The sequence below is a fragment of the Oncorhynchus clarkii genome, chromosome 14, assembly GCF_045791955.1.
Source record: "Oncorhynchus clarkii lewisi isolate Uvic-CL-2024 chromosome 14, UVic_Ocla_1.0, whole genome shotgun sequence".
Taxonomy (NCBI): domain Eukaryota; kingdom Metazoa; phylum Chordata; class Actinopteri; order Salmoniformes; family Salmonidae; genus Oncorhynchus; species Oncorhynchus clarkii.
In genome coordinates this window covers 24,173,961-24,188,858 of record NC_092160.1, presented here as the reverse complement: position 1 = coordinate 24,188,858, position 14,898 = coordinate 24,173,961, and the positions used below count along the sequence as shown (strand labels likewise).

The 14,898-nt window shown below is 38.5% G+C and overlaps 1 pseudogene; it reads left to right on the top strand.

Moving 5' to 3' along the window:
* LOC139365851 (uncharacterized) overlaps positions 1-8,001 on the top strand; it is a 50,574-nt pseudogene extending 42,573 nt beyond the window's left edge.
* Positions 8,002-14,898: the final 6,897 nt, after the last annotated feature.

Sequence of the window (14,898 nt, the reverse complement as noted above, 5' to 3'; positions counted from 1 at the left end):
CAGGGGATAATGGGGGAAGATGGGAGACACCTGGTGGAGGTGAAACAGAGCAGAGTGTGACACATGAAAACCACCATAGCCCATACTGCTTCCACAAAGTAATCTGGGCACCCTTTTCACCCATGTACATACTGTATATCCACATGGTACCCGTCTTACAATTCATGCAAGATAACCACACTGCAGTTTCATATATACTATGTTCACACTGCTGAACTGAGCTTTACTGCACTGCCTGGTTGCAGAGAAAGCATAAAGATGTAGGATCGTAATTTAAAACTTAAAAAAAAAAAGTATTCACATGCTTTGTAAATAACAGATGTTGACTAACAGTGAAATGCTTACTTATGGGCCCTTCCCACATATGAAAAATGTAAAAAATAATGGAACGATAATAACACAAGGAAAAAATACACAACGAGTAACGATAACTTGGCTATATACACAGGGAACCAGTACCGAGTACTGAGTCGATGTGCAGGGGTAGGTATGCACATATAGGCATGGGTGAAGTGACTAGGCAACAAGTTAGATAATTAACAGTAGCAGCAGCGTATGTGATGAGTCAAAAGAGTTAGTGCAAATGGGATCAAACAGATAGCCAGGGTAGCTATTAGGTGAACTATTTAGCACTCTTACGGCTTGGGTCCTGTTGGTTCAAGACTTGGTGCATTGGTACTGCTTGCCATGCTGTCGCAGAGCGGACAGTCTATGACTTGGGTGGCTGGAGTCTTTGACAATTTTCAGGGCCTTCCTCTGACAGCGCCTGGTATAGAGGTCCTGGATGGCAGGGAGCTAGGCCCCAGTGATATACTGGGCCATACGCATTAGCTTCCATAGCGCCTTACAGTCGGATGCAAAGCAGTTGCCAATAAACATGAAATGCAAACATTGCACCGGCATGAAAACAGAGTCAATAACACCTGAGGAAAGAACCAAGGGGAGTGACAGATGTAGGGAAGATAATCAGGGAGGTGATGGAGGTGAGTGTCATGTGGCGGAGGTGCGCAAGATGATGGTGACAGGTATGATAATCAGCAGCCTGATGACCTAGAAGCCGGAAAGGTAGTATACGTGACATCTGTGTGTTTTTATACATTCACGTGCATTTTAGAAAGTGTTGTTTCAGATTGATTTACATGAAACAATAAATGTACCATTTAGGTAAGAATCACCAGAGGTCTGATTACAAGACTGTGTTAGCACGGCCAATGTCTGACCCATTCCACCCAGGAGAAAAGGTGACTGCAGTGTACAGTACTCTCTGAGACCTCTACAGAAGAGCACAGTGTGTACTGGTTCAGAGCGAGATCAGGAGAATCCCATCCAGGAGTTATTTACATGCATGGGAACAGGACTGATGAGGGTGAGAAGAGCCCTGAGACTCTCTCTCCTACACAGAGCTGTGTCTACAGCCTCTCCAAGAACAACCTCAATCTCTCTGCTGCTGGGACTTATTACTGTGCTGTGGCCACATGTGGGGAGATCCTGTTTGGCAATGGAACAAATTTGGACCTGGCCACTGACACGAAATGCAATGAGTCAGGTAGAATCAGTGTAATTGAAGTGTACAGATGTAGGATCTACATTTGAGTCAGTTTGCTACAGCAGGAAAATGTGATTCATTATGTGGATTATAATTAATGGACATTTTTGGAGGGGTTGATATCATAAGAGTGGTCAAATTCAGATCTTACATCTGTAGGCCCAATGTTTTATAGTACATGGTTTTTCTCTAGTGCCAACCTAAATCTGCCAACCTATTTATACATTTTCTTGGGTAAAACTTGTGAAAGATACTTCATGACATTCATTTTTATGTTTGTTTCAGAAAAGTCTCTGGTAGTGGTTGTTGTTGGTTTGGCAATGGCGTTTGTGTTGTGTGGGATTGGGATCATCGTCCTTGCCTGCAACAGAAGTAAAAAAAAGTCTGTGAAAATTGTCAAGGTAAGCGATACAATTTAGAACATTTCCTAGATAACCTTTGCTGCCCTGAAGTTACAGTATTTTTGAATTGCTATGGACATTTATCTTGTCTTTATTTCCTGTCTGATAAACCTTGTATCTTCACTTCTGCCCCCCAATTTGTAAAAACATTTTTTTTAAACATTTATTGAAATATGGTCATGTTAACCGTTTCCTGAAAAGTTTCTGTTTTGGAGATAAGATGTTGTCATCAGACAGCAACGCTTAATTAATTTCAATATTTTATTTTGAGTTTTCACTCGAAGCAGTAGGTGCCTGTCGGGGAGGAAGACATGACAGATTAAAAGGAGAACAGGTATATTAACATTGTGAAATGGATCAATTCCAATTTGAGGGTGAAATTCCTCAATGGCTCATGATAACCCTTGAAAACTACTCTGTGATGAATAATGATCCAGTAATTATATATTTTCCAAACAATACGTGGCCTACTGTTTGTATTTCTGTGAACATACCCTTTAAAACGTAACATGATCAACATGTAACTGAAAAGCATTTCTATGTAATTTATTGTTCCTCCTTAGGATCAAGATGGAGTTACGTTGAATTATGCTGCATTGAATTTCTCTGAGAAGAAAACTAAAAGAGGAAGAAAGAAGAGAGAGACACCACAGGAGAGTGTGTACTCTGATGTCAGGTGTTCAGACTGGGACTGAACTTAGCTTAAACATTCTACAATGTAACATTAAGAAAAGTTACATTTGTAAGTCAGTGCAGTTTCAGTAAACTTGTTAAAGTTTTTTGATGGTTTGTTTTGAATCACATGATGAATCATCATCATCACACGTTTAGCTTTGTACTGAAAGTGCTCTACTCTTGTTAAACTCATGATTTAAGACTAGATACAGGTACCCTGGGATTCAGACCACGTGGTACAAGACAAACATATTGTGTTCTGCTGAAGCTCTTTTTTCATTCTTGCTGTTTGGATGAGAAAATAAATGGTTGTACAGCTAAGGGGCGGTGCTCTAGGGCTGTGTGGGTGGCTGTTTGAGTGAAACGTGTGGAGGAGAAGCAACCAGTGTAAAAGCACAGCCCTTTCATTATTAGGGCATCCTGTTGACAACATCAAAAGAGCCTTCCCAGATACATAGATTAGACTGATGCTGTATCAAACACATTCCCTTTTCACACTATAGAGCCAAGACAAACAAGGCTGTACTGGGCTGGCCTGTTTATGCATCCACCAATGTTTCTAGAACTGTGCTGCAAAGGATAATTTGAAAATAATGTATCTGAGCCAGCACAGTATGGTTCAGCATGTATAGAAATGGTGAGAGTGTTAGTTAACTAACTCTGAACACTTCCACAATGAAACAAAACTTGTATTAACCCAATATGAAACACAACTGGTATTAACCCAATATGAAACACAATTGGTATATTAACACAATATGTATAAAAGAGGTCCAAAGAAGGGAATATATTGATATATTTATCAAAACAAAGTATTTATATATTTATTTCTCAATTTCAGGTAGGTCAAAACACTAAAGCCCCGACTTTATTTCACAGAGTCTCAATCCCGAATTAGCCTCAACTCAAGCCCCTCCCTTCAGCGTAGGGGAATGGAAAAGGGTTACAGTATAGAAAGAATGCATAACGATAGTCAGTCACAAACAGAGTGAGAGAGTCTTGACTCACACCTACATGAAGATAGCAAAGTGTTAATGCTGTCATAGCCTTTATCTCCGCCCATTAGTGGGAGGTACCACTTATGCTCCAAACTAGTGCAGCAAAAAATAGACTTGTCAGTCATCTGCCGTACAGAGAGATTATTCTCAGGATTCATCTCAACATAATTACCTAATGTGCATGAGCATTAAACATTTGAACAGCTAAAACATAAAATGGTTTGTTGTATTCAGTAGAACAAGTAGTATTAGTCTCAACATGATGGAGTGGGTGTTTGTTACAATCTAGTATTAAACTCTTCTGCTGTACTTCAGATATGCTTTGTACTTATCTGGTAATGCACATAGGTAGCCTACAATATTGAGTCAAATAAAATTCAAGTGTGAATACGTTGTTTAAAGAGTTCGTATCTGAGGCAACAAAGACAACATCACATGCATTGTTTCCACATGAGGCTGCTGAGGGGAGGATGGCTAATAATAATGTCTGGAGCAGAGTAAATGGAATGACATTAATTGTATTTGATACAATTCCACTCATTCTACCACGAGCCAGTCCTCCCCAATTAAGTTGCCACCAACCTCCGGTGGTACCTTATGCCCTGTACATAACTAGGTGGTACTGTGTGCCCTGTTTAACTAGGGGTTTCAATACATGCTGACTGGTCACAGTTTCTATGAGGATTATGGCAACATCACCACTACACTAAAACAATTCAAAGGTTTGATTTGATATTGATGCTGTATGTAGCACCCTTTAAGTAGTAAATACTGACTAGTGTGTTAAGCTGATTATCCTATTTAGCATCTCATGTCAGTACCTTCAGTGACTCCACTGTATCACCACTAGCTTCAGTTTACCATATAAGGACAGTGTTAATTTGTAGAGGTGAGGGGCTGTTGTTTGTTTGTGACCAGTTTCGTGTGTGACGATAATCACCCTGTAATTTTCCACTCGGGTTCGACCGAGCAAGACCCACACAGGATGACTGACCTGAAGTTGAGGTCTCATTTAAAAGAACATGCAGACACACCCTCCATGCTGAGCCTGCAGAGGGACTTACCACTTCAAAGCAAAGGTGTGAACCCCACAGAAAAGCCAGTCAAGGTGTGAAAATGTAACGCGTTCAGCTCAAAAAAGGACCATGTTTAAAAATGAGCCAATTCTCAAAAATGATTTTACATCAAACATCTCCCCTTAGTAACTAAATTAGCCTTAATTAACTAAGCTTTAACTGATTTAGGCTTTGTTGAACCAAAACCCTAACACTTGGTCACCTGATGACAAGTGTGGCAAGTTATTCAAACGTTTACAGCAATCCATTCATTAAAGTTCTTTAGGTTATTTTGGTAATGTGCCAACATAACCCTGATATAAATAAGTCAACTTTGCATAATAAACATTTGATATAGTTTAAAAGCAGCAGATCTATTAACCAGGCCTGTTAGACCTCCCCAGTAGAGAGCAGTAGATCTCACAATCATGTCACTATCATGTCTCAGGCTGTTTGTGAGACTGTGTGTGAGTAGGTGATGGAGTTTGCAGGATGGAAATAAGTAGCTTTCTGTGTGTGTACCCATATTTGTGTTAGTAGGTACCACATTGGTATCAGTGAGACTGATCATGCATGTGTGTGTCCCTGTATGTTTGCTGTTGGTGTGTAGAAGTGTGTGTTGGTGTGTAGGCGTGTGTGCATGTCAAGCATGTTCCAAGGTTGTAAGTTTTGTTTAAAGTGTAAATATGCAGTTCAAAGAATTACAAAGTGGTCACTCCACCACTGAGGTGTATCCTACAAAGCAGGTTTGAGGAGTTAGCGAGGTAACTTTGGTCAACTCTGAGTTCATCTCAGGATAGCCAGTGAAATGAAATTGCTCACCTTTTATCCAGGTAAATTTCTAACGCAACGAATCCTTCAGAACTAACATGCTCGGGGTCAGTCTAACTCACGGTGAACTCCACTTACTCTAAATGAAATGACTGAGCTGCGAGTTGAGGACCAATGAAATCAGATTCCCTCCCTCTTGCAAATATTGCTTCATCAGCCCCTTCATTTGCGGAAGAAAACGGCTTAAATATTGTATTAATTAAATTTCTAATCTCAGTCATTTAATCTGATTACTTTCCGTTACTTTTGGATCACTTTCCCTTTATTAAGAGGCATTAGAAGAAAACTAAAGGATCCTTCAAAGGTATTTAGTGTGTCATCATATTGGTCTCTTACCACCTGCGTTCAGACTCGCTCAGCTGGAATAAATGTAAACTTTTTTCAAAGCTAAATTGAACGTCATTGAGAAAACAGAAAGGTTTAACTAAAAAAAATTCTCGCAAACATCCTTTCAGAATTTTTCATTAATCCAACAAGTAATCATCTTGCTCTATAAAAGTATCTGTAATCTGATTACATTATTTTTTAAGGTAACGTCACTGATTATAGTTACCCGTTTTTATAACCAGATTACATGTAATCAGTTACATTTACCCGTTTTGACATGTAATCAGTTACTCCCCAACCCTGTACAGAAGAGTACATGAACATGACTCATGTGGACTGTATGACCAAGCATCTGTAATGATCTGTAGGGCTTCGTAACATTTCCTTTGTTATTTATCTAAATAAAAGAATGTTTGCATTTGTACGAATGTGTGTATACCTGCATATGTGTGTCTGTGCATGCATGCATGTGCATCAACAGTCATGAGGGCCAGTCGATATGAGTCAAACCTTGCTGGCCATTTCAATATACTTTTGCTCTTTTGTTTTGCAGCAGTGTTGCTGGCATGTTTTGCACGCCCACGCTTGTCAAGTGGTGAGCCGGTTCACAGTGGTTTAGCTCGTAGGCGTAGGTTGTGGTGGGACATCTCTGCACTTTGGACAGACCTCTGAGCTGTTTACTCACTACAGGCCTGTCTTCGCTGCCTGTGTGTGTAGCCACAAGATGCACAGCTATGTTATGGCTGTGAGAGACTTTGACAAACAAGCTAATTTTAGCAAACCTGTCAACTTGAGAGTTGTAGGGCCAGCTTCACAGACATAGAATAAAGCTTGGAGTGAGCCTTGTTCTCACTTAGTACATATCAAACTTTTACCCTCAACAAGTCCTGATCTGATGTAAGTATGTTTTTACTTGAAGGCATACTTTTACTGACAGTTAGTAAAAGTCCTCTAGGAGTCCATCTAAAACATGTTGTTAATAATGCAGTGTTCAATGCAACATATGAAAAACTGGTCATGAGGTTCCTATACATACATGTTCGTTGATGTATATGACATTGTCATGACATGTCTTACACTCAAGATGTGCTTTCAACTGATATCTGCAGTGTGCTTGGCCTAAGTATGGAACATTTACACAGGGAGGCTGTTACAGAAACACTGAACACTGAAAAGCCCCCCTCAGCTTCAGCTGCTTGGCCAGGATGACATGTCTGCTAAGGGAGTGTGATTTGGTTAATCAGTAACTCTCTGAGACTCACCACATTGATGTGACCTATTTTCAGACAGAGCTGTTTCTATGACTTACCGGATGTAGAGACAGGCTCCCTGTACAACAAAACTCTTTCCAAAGTGCCAGACAAGCCGTGTCCAAAATTGCACCCTATTCCCTACTGTATGCGGTGCACTACATTTGAGAAGGGCCATGGGCTCAGGTCAAAAATAGAGCACTATATATGGAAAAGGGTGACATTTGACACATCTGTTTTTAAATGGGCTAAAATCACACTGGCAGATGAAGTTAGACCCATTCAAATTAGCCCACAGTCTATATATAAAATGAGTGACTTGAGCATAGCCCCAATTTTTAACATCATCTCTACAATTATTATTGGATAGTCTTATAACAAATGGTATTTTTTATATTTGATGTCTTCAATTATTTCTGGATTATGGTTCATCCTCATGTTGAAAATATTGAAGCACAGAGCAAAGGGTTTTTAGATGATCATGATGATATTGATGATGATGAGGATCATGATGATATTGATGATACTGATGATTTTGATGATGATAATAATAATGATGATGATGATGAGGATCATGATGATATTGATGATACTGATGATTTTGATGATGATAATAATAATGATGATGATGATGAGGATCATGATGATATTGATGATACTGATGATTTTGATGATGATAATAATAATGATGATGATGATGATGATGATCATAATAATGGTGATGATAATGATGATGGTGATAATAATGGTGATGACAATGATGATGATATTTATTATGATGATGATGATGATGATAATGATAATGATGATGATATTGATGATGATAATAATGATGATGATGATAATAAAGGTGATAATAATGACGATGATGATAGTGATGATAATGATGATGATCACATTCAGAACGTTATTTTCTGAAATCAAGACTCTCATAGTTTATGCTAATATACCTAAATCCAATGACATGGTGACATTTGTTGTTGATTTCAAGTTGAATTCACGGTTAGTTGACAACTCAACCAAATGTAAATCAAAAGTACTCGTTGAACTGACCCAGTGGGGGAACTTGAATGTCTTTGTTGAGCACCAATAAATTCCCCAATTGGTTCCAAAAGTATTGCTGCTACTCTACAGAATATCTGAATGACATGAAGTTGTGTTATGCCTCATACAAACACGCAAGTACAGTCAATCAATCAATCGATCAATCAATCAATCAATCAATCAATGTATTGTATTTATAAAGCCCTTCTTACATCAGCTGATGTCACAAAGTGCATTTTAGCAGTATGAAGAGATTACATCTGAGAGAAAACATTGACGTGGTTCATAATTGTATGCAACACCACATTGACCTATGGTCAGACGGTGAGACTGGTAAAATAATTATGTCCTAAACTAGTGAAACAACGCCATCTGGTGAAAGACTACCAGAGTACCGTCATGTAAAATGTTCCTTCCTGATGAAGTATCAATTGTAATGTCATTGACAGAACTGTGACCGTGTTCATGTTACACCACTCTGTCTTACAATAGTAAAGTGTGCTTTGTATCGCTCTATTCAGAGCTAATTTAACCAAGCTGTCAATTTTTTAAAATTTTATTTAGAATTGGGATTTTGTTTCTTTTCAGAAAAGTAAATACACAACTTTAAGGACTGTAAAAGCACAATTTTGAAACCACTCCTATCAACACCTCATTCCATTCCTTTTTTTACTAAGCCTTACTCAAACGATACAAACTACACACACATGCTGCTCCCAAACTATCAAGAGTCCCAGGAACAATCTTTCCACAGGAGATGTCAAAGACTGGTCCAGTGGTTCTCAAATATCCCTGGATAATATCTCTGGTTAATATCCCTGGATAATATCTCTGGTTAATACCCCTGGATAATTTCTCTGGTTAATATCCCTGGATAATATCTCTGGTTAATATCCCTGGATAATATCTCTGGTTAATATCCCTGGATAATATCTCTGGATAATATCCCTGGATAATATCTCTGGTTAATATCCCTGGATAATATCTCTGGTTAATATCCCTGGATAATATCTCTGATTAATACCCCTGGATAATATCTCTGGTTAATATCCCTGGATAATATCTCTGGTTAATATCCCTGGATAATATCTCTGGTTAATATCCCTGGATAATATCTCTGGTTAATATCCCTGGATAATATCTCTGGTTAATACCCCTGGATAATATCTCTGATTAATACCAATGGATAATATCTCTGATTAATACCCCTGGATAATATCTCTGGTTAATATCCCTGGATAATATCTCTGGTTAATACCCCTGGATAATATCTCTGGTTAATATCCCTGGATAATATCTCTGGTTAATATCCCTGGATAATATCTCTGGTTAATATCCCTGGATAATATCTCTGGTTAATACCCCTGGTTAATATCTCTGATTAATACCAATGGATAATATCTCGCCTTCAAACGAAGATACATGAAAAGCATGTCCAATATAGTGGTGTGGTAAAGAGAAATGATTCAGTTAAAATGCTATTCTACTTTTTCAATTGTTTCAAGGACATGTAAGCTTTCTGGCAAAAACATTCACTCTCTTTCAGTGTTTTTTACGCATCAGTTTGTCTGGTTTGAAGGAGCCCTAAACTGATGATAAGCAAATAATTCAACAATGAACTGGTCGACCGATGAAAAATGAAATGGACATTAACTTTACAAAATCCCAATGTTACAAGGAGGTTGTCATCTGAGATGCACATTCCATAGAAACCAGCAGATATAGGAGACCTCCAGGACCAGGATTTGGGGGAAATACTGCCCCTAACACTTCCAATCAATTCCCGCATCGACATAAAACAACACTTATATCAATAAATACAATTAAATAATACCAAAAAATACAAATACATTGAAGGCATCCATAAATGAACAATCACATCCACAAAATGGTGGTCTGCTCCAAATACATTCATAGTAAGACCCTGGCCTTACTGTTGACCTTTTCAATCCCTACAAGTTCTGTTATACCATCCATATCTGACTAAAATATGTGTATACGTTTTAACATTGAACATTATGTAAAATATGTAGTCATCAGTTGGGACGCTGTAATGGCACTGACATGAAATATATTTTTTATTAAATCATGTTTATGATGTTATATAAAACAAAAGTTCAGGACTTGTGGGCATGACTTTTGGGATCTGAGGGGTTGGTGGTCCTGCTGGGTTGATTGTGATTGGACAATATGCAAGGACTTTGATATGGGATAGCTAATCATAGAAAATGTGACTTCTCTTATGCTTGTATTTATTTCTGATTTCAACCACATGTAGGATTACATTTCTCTCTTTCTCTTCTGGAATAACCAAACACATCCACTGTCATTGTGATGATGATCAAATAGGAACACTACATCTTTGCTCAACCCACAACCAACCTCAGCTGGTTCATGTTCAATACGAATACCTGGAGGTATCCAGTAACAAATGCTTTTGTTCTCCATTTCAAAATGTTTTAAAGGTCAAATTTGGGCCCGAAAATGAACAAACTCCTCCCCTTTTCAAACAGAAATGGGGTGTGCCTTTTGTGGTTCGTTGATGTGTCATTCTGGTCATGCGCACCTTGACCAACGTAGCTAGTTCATTAGCTAAGCTAGCCACTTTAGCTAGCCAGTAACTCCTCTAGTGTGTGTTGATGTCATTTCACAGGATAGTTTTTGGATGAAAGCTGTAGAAATTGATAAGAAATTGTACTTCTGTAGCCAAATATTCAATTTATCCCAAAGTCGACCTTTAAAACATTTGCCATAATGATCATGACCCTGATCTTCAGGCTGCAGTAATTGGCTATCTCCACATTGGAATGACAGTGACCATAACTGATAACCAAAACAAAACTGCCAGAGAGAAGATGGCTGGCAGGCTGACTGCTGAGCTGAACCGTTCCTTGTTCCACTTCGATCCGGTTTGGTCTCAGACCCGAGGGTGGCTTGATGGGGGTTGAGGGCTTATGTGGGGAGGGGAGTAGGGCCATTCATGACTGTACCTCTCACCTCCACCACCCATTCCACTGTCCTTCTCGCCCTCACCTTCAGAGTGAAAAGCGAGAGAGGCTGGAAAAGAGAGAGAGAGATGAGGGATACAGAAAATGAGAAATGTAGAAAAAAAGTGGAAAAGAAAGTGTAACCATGTATCCATCGACAGTTTTAATGAGTAAAGTCATACCGTATAAAAAACATCATGACAGCTACAGTATGATGGAAACAGGAAGTTTCGGTCCAATTTTATAAATGCCAACTGATCATTTGTTCGTTCGACATGGTGGGATATTTTTGAGTCGGTAAAATGTATTATGCGAGAAATGGTGGTGGATATGCCTTAATGCGTAAATGTTGATATAATAACCATCATATATATTGTAGTAAACTTGAAGACACGTGATGATATGTTGTGTGGTCCTCCTTCCGCTACGACCAAACTTCGACTCACGCAGTTTATTAGGCTATAGATGAAATAAGTTAAGGTGATGAGCTCGATGCTACTTTCCAATAAATATTGACATCCTTATTCTGGTGACATGAGGATCAATGCTTGACTGCCATTTGACAAATAAAAATATCCAAAATGATCTTATCATGTAAGTCCATGGGTGTCAAACTCATTCCTCGGAGGGCCGAGTGTCTATGGGTTAAGACAACCAGGTGAGGGGAGTTCCTTACTAATTATACTGAACAACAATATTAACACAACAAGTGCTGGTCCCATGTTTCATGAGCTGAAATAAAATATCCCAGAAATGTTCAACATGCACAAAAAGCTTATTTCTCTCAAATCCTGTGCGCAAATTCCTCTGTCAGAAACCTTCTAAGGGAAGCTCATCTGCATGCTCATGTTCCTCACCAGGGTCTTGACCTGACTGCAGTTCGGCATCAACTTCAATGGCCACTGGCATGCTTGAGAAGTGTGCTCTTCACGATGAATCCCGGTTTCAACAGTACTGGGCAAATGGCAGAAAGAGTGTGGAAAGAGTGCTGATGGTGGTGATGAAGTTATGGTATGGGCAGGCATAAGCTACAGACATCGAACACAATTGAATTTCATCGATGGAAATTTGAATGCACAGAGATAACGTGGGGAGATCCTGATGCCCATTGTCGTGCCATTCATCCGCTGCCATCACCTCATGTTTCAGCATAATAAATCATGGCCCCATGTCGCAAGGATCTGTACACAATTCCTGCAAACTGAAAATGTCCCACTTCTTCCATGGCCTGCATACTCACTAGACATGTCAGCAATTTAGCATGTTTATATATATATATATATATATATATATATATATATATATATTTATTTTTTTATTTTATTTTTATTTTTTACTTTTTCTTATTTTTCTTTTAAGGGGTGGATCAGCTAGAATATTGGAGGAGGGATTGTGGTTTTAAAAGAAAACATGAATCATCAGCGTACAATGAAACCTTTGTTTTTAAGCCACGGATTTCTAATCCCTTAATATAGTTGTTGGATCTAATTTTAACAACTAACATTTCGATGGCAATAGTTATGCCGATATAGGACAAGCTTGTTTTACTCCTCTTGACAGTTCAAAGCTTTCTGAGATGTAGCCATTATTTAATATTTTAAACCTAGGGTTACTATACATAACTTTAACTCATTTTATAAATGAAATATTCTAGGCATTTCTATATGAACTCCAGTCACACTTTTTCAAAAGCCTTCAAAATCAGATATGAAAACCAGGCCTGGTATCCCCGATATTTCACAGTATTCTACTGTTTCCAGTACTTGTCTTATATGATCTCCTATGTATCGTCCAGCTAAAGTACCTGTCTGATTAGGATTAATAATATTTGAAAATACCTTTTTAATTCTATGCGCCAAGTTTTTAGTTGGAATTTTTGCATCAAAACACTGAAGTGTAAGAGTGTAATTTTTTTAATGGACTGGATCTTTATACAGTTGAAGTCGGAAGATTACATACACCTTAGCCAAATATATTTAAACTCCGTTTTTCACAATTCCTGACATTTAATCCAAGTAAAAATTATAGGATCACCACTATATTTTAAGAATGTGAAATGTCAAAATAATAATAGAGAGAATTATTTATTTCAGCTTTAATTTCTTTCATCAAATTCCCAGTGGGTCAGAAGTTTACATTCACTCAATTAGTATTTGCTAGCATTGTTTTAAAATTGTTTAACTTGAGACAAACGCTTCATGTAGTCTTCCACAAGCTTCCCACAATAAGTTGGGTGAATTTTGGCCCATTCCTGGTGTATTTAAGTCAGGTTTCTAGGCCTCCTTGCTCGCACACGCCTTTTCAGTTCTGCCCACACATTTTCTAAGGGATTGAGGTCAGGGCTTTGTGATGGCAACTCCAATACCTTGACTTTGTTGTCCTTAAGCCATTTTGCCACAACTTTGGTAGTATGCTTAGGGTCATATTCCATTTGGAAGACCCATTTGTGACCAAGCTTTAACCTCCTGACAGATATCTTGAGATGTTGCTTCAGTATATCCACATAATTTCCCAACCTCATGATGCCATCTATTTTCTGACTTGCACCAGTCCCTCCTGCAGCACAGCACCCTCACAACATGCTGCGGCCACCCCCGTGCTTCATGGTTGGGATGGTGTTCTTCGGCTTGCAAACCTCTCCCTTTTTCCTCTAAACATAACGATGGTCATTATGGCCAAACAGTTCTTTCTTTGTTTCATCAGACCAGAGGAAATTTCTCCAAAAAGTATGATCTATCTCCTCATGTGCAGTTGCAAACCGTAGTCTGGCTTTTTTTATGGCGGTTTTTGAGCAGCGGCTTCTTCCTTGATGAGCGGCCTTTCAGGTTATGTCGATATAGGACTTGTTTTACTGTGGATATAGATACTTCTCCCAAGAAGGAAACCAGACTTGTGTATGTCTACAATTTTTTTTCTGAGGTCTTGGCTGATTTCTTTTGATTTTCCCATGATGTCAAGCAAAGAGGAATTGAGTTTTAAGGTAGGTCTTGAAATACATCTACATGTACACCTCCAATTGACTCAAATGATGTTAATTAGCCTATTAGTAGCTTCTATAGCCATGACATAATTTTCTGGAATTTTCCAAGCTGTTTAAATGCACAGTCAACTTAGTGTATGTAAACTTCTGACCCTCTGGAATTGTGATACAGTGAATTATAAGTGAAATAATCTGTCTGTAAACAATTGTTGGAAAAATGACTTGTGTCATGGAGAAGGTAGATGTCCTAACCGACTTGCCAAAACTATAGTTTGTTAACAAGACATTTGTGGAGTGGTTAATAAACTACTTTTAATGACTCCAACCTCAGTGTATTTAAACTCCCGACTTCAACTGTATCTCATCTTGTTATCAGCAAAATCAACACATCAGATGAGGCAACCTAAGTATCAAACGGATTGTAGAAATTGAACCTTTTTGGCTGCAAATTGTAATTTATTTTGAATTGTACATGTTATTGTTCATCAGTATATTATTTTCAGTGTACATTATAGTCCTCAGCGGATATGATAAATATCAACTATGTTCATTGTTCTAAATGCACACTGTCTCAAAGATGTGCTCCAGATCCTACTTCATTTAAACTTGAGAATATCCTTCATCCAACAAAATAAACAATTTAGGTTCCAGTGGAAGGAGGTTTACCAAGATAACTCTGTACCAGCAGCCAGTGTCTGACCCAGTCTATCCAGGAGACTCTATGACTCTGCAGTGTACAGTACTCTCTGAGACCTGTACAGGAGAACACAGTGTGTACTGGTTCAGAGCCGGATCAGGAGAATC